This window comes from Lytechinus variegatus, chromosome 13 (assembly GCF_018143015.1).
Source record: "Lytechinus variegatus isolate NC3 chromosome 13, Lvar_3.0, whole genome shotgun sequence".
Classification (NCBI taxonomy): Eukaryota; Metazoa; Echinodermata; class Echinoidea; order Temnopleuroida; family Toxopneustidae; genus Lytechinus; species Lytechinus variegatus.
Genome location: NC_054752.1, coordinates 7,115,357 through 7,118,178, shown reverse-complemented (window position 1 = coordinate 7,118,178; position 2,822 = coordinate 7,115,357). Strand labels below are relative to the sequence as shown.

Here is a 2,822-nt window from a genome sequence, read left to right as displayed (position 1 = left end):
GTAGGTCTCCACACCTGTCTAGGCTTCAGTGAAACTTGATTTTTTGACTTGTTTGAACAAGCTTTTAGAGTTTTTCTATGTGCTGTATTGCATTGATCAAGATTTGCAGTGCCAACCAACCTTGGTTCATGGATGCCGTAGGTAAACTTTCCTGCAATTGTGCTGTTTTAGGTAATATGAGGTTGACACAGGTCATGTTAGGTCTCACAGTATTTCTTATGGAAGTAAACTGCCACCTTTCAAAATGTTAGGGATGTAAATGCACTAATGGGACCTTTATTTTATAGTGTCATTGAAGGTCGCATGATGTGCAAATTTTGTAGGAAGTTAATTAGATTCTGTAGGAGCTATATCACAATGATTGTGGATAAAATTCTGAAGGTAGGCGTTGGAGATGGCAATAGTTTTAGCTATATCACATCTGTTTTGGCACATTAGTGCTTAACTTAACATTGTTTTCTATTTAGACATTCTTCATTGTTTCAGCAAGGCCTAAGTAAAGAAAAAAAATTGAGAATGCCAAATTAGAAGACTGAGAGTGATATTCAGGAAATTATATTTCAGTTGATATTCAGCAATATAAATTTTTTAATGTCAATTGATAATATGCACACTTCATTCTTAGATGATTGTTTTCTTTCGAATTTTTAATCGCAGTGACCACAACAACTTCCACTACAACAGTGACAACAACACCAGGTATACATAATAATGAATTTGAGTGTTCTTTTCATTAGAAGTACTTACTATTTGAACTGAATCGTAAGCAAAAAATGTTTTTAACTTTGAGATATATATATGGGGCAAGTTGAGCCATTTGACATCTCTTTTCAAAGGTGACAATGACTTTCAGTATGGGGGTGGAAAGTTATATATAACTGAAAAATATTTCAGAAGACCTAAATTTTAAGGCAAGGTACTTATTTCTCCCAAGATTATTAATCATATCAATTCTAACATGCAAAAAGCAAAAAGTGTCACAACTTACCCCGCCTTTCCATACATTTATTTCAAGCAACATCATAATTCAAATACTGATCAGCAACTGCTATAAAAATAATTGCATTGAAAAAAATTATTGCTATGTACATTTATCATTTTTTGGAGTGCTATATAGCGCTGGCTTGCATGCTTGCTTAAATGTTCCCTTTATAGGTCAAAGTATACAGTCTCCTTGCCAAAAATACACATTTTAGTTGATATGCAGCACGAAAGTATTTTGTTTCCTGTCAATTGATAACATGCAAACATGTCTTTATGATTGAATGGAGTTGAGAGGGCATTTTGTAAATTTTTTGTCTGAATTGTTTTTAACCGCAGAGACTACAACTACTGCCATGCCAGTTACTACAGGTGAAATTGGTGATGCAGGTAGGTTCACATTAACTCTTGTCTTTTTTTTAAAAGATATTATTCTCTTCTTGGAGCGTTGTGGCCCAGTGGATTAGTCTCCGGGCTCTGAAACAGGGTCGTGAGTTCGAATCCCAACCATGGCGTAATTTCCTTAAGCAAGAAATTTATCCACAATGTGCTGCACTCAACCCAGGTGAGGTAAATGGGTACCTGGCAGGAATTTATTCTTCCTTGAAACGCAGCGCGCGTACCAGCTGCACTGCTAAAGCCAGGGTAATTATGCTGCATATACTGTAGAGCGCTTAGAGACTTCTTACAAAGTAAGTATTAAGCGCTATATAAGCAAGTATAATTATTATTCTTTTAAAGATATTATTCAGTTGAATTCATACAAGGTGACAGGTTAAGAAATGTTAAGTTACAAACAAGCTTATGACACTTTTATAATAATTTGCAGACGGGACATGAACTCAAACTCTGTTCTTGAATGAAAGGGGGAAATGCTGAGTAAAAAAATTGTGCCTCATGTAGGCTAAGCTGTATGCATTTCCTGTCAGATCCAGAAATATATGAAATAAAAATCTGGCATTAAAACACAATATCATATCAAATTGTCCCTTTCTTTGATAAAATTGAACAAAATGACCTCTTTTCTCTCTGATACTATTTGTTTTTAAGCGCTTACATGTCTTTCTCAATGTGTTTATATATGTAACAAATCATCTTTTACCCAATATTTACTTTTAGCTGTAGAAACTACGCGCCCACCAAGATACACACACACCAGGTAATACAAAATGCTATGCATATGCCTATACAATGGTGAACTTCCATTAAAGTTTTCTCACATTTAGATACATGTTATAGAGAAAGATGTTTATTTCATAACTGACCTTTATTCATTACAATATTCTTTCTGATGGGATTTATTGATATTGATTTTTAAAAATGAACATAATGTGCTTATAGTCACAGTTAATTATTAGTCAAACTTTTATCAAAATTGTTATTACATGTTGATGAAATGAATAATGCATGTTATCACATTTAAAAAGGATTGATGCAAAATCGTTGTAGTAGAGTATGTAAATCTGCACTAAAAATATTCATTATTGAACCCCATACAAGAGATATTCAAAGATTAACTTGCTGAATATTTCAACACTGAAGTATGTGAAACCAGCTTTCCTGTAGTTAGAGGGTCAGAGGGTCTAGACAAGGTCACAAGAACTTGAATATATTTCAGAGAGCCTTTTTTCATGTAGAAAATTAATATAGCTATTTGTTTAATATTTTGAGCAATTATAGGTACTTTGTTATTCTATTTTGTACCAGACTGCTGTAACAAATGGAGTATTTACATATGAATACAGATTTTGAAGAAGTCACTTTGAAGTGCATATAAATTTGCACTGAATTTAATTTTAATAACCCTTATGATAATATTGATGTTATCATTACTACTTTGT

General features: G+C 33.1%; 1 long non-coding RNA gene across 1 annotated transcript; it reads left to right on the top strand.

Moving 5' to 3' along the window:
• The first annotated feature begins 656 nt into the window (after nucleotides 1-656).
• Nucleotides 657-2,132, top strand: LOC121426826. The gene is made up of 3 exons (XR_005971635.1): nucleotides 657-699; nucleotides 1,321-1,371; nucleotides 2,101-2,132. It is a non-coding gene; the product is annotated as an uncharacterized LOC121426826 (long non-coding RNA).
• Nucleotides 2,133-2,822: the final 690 nt, after the last annotated feature.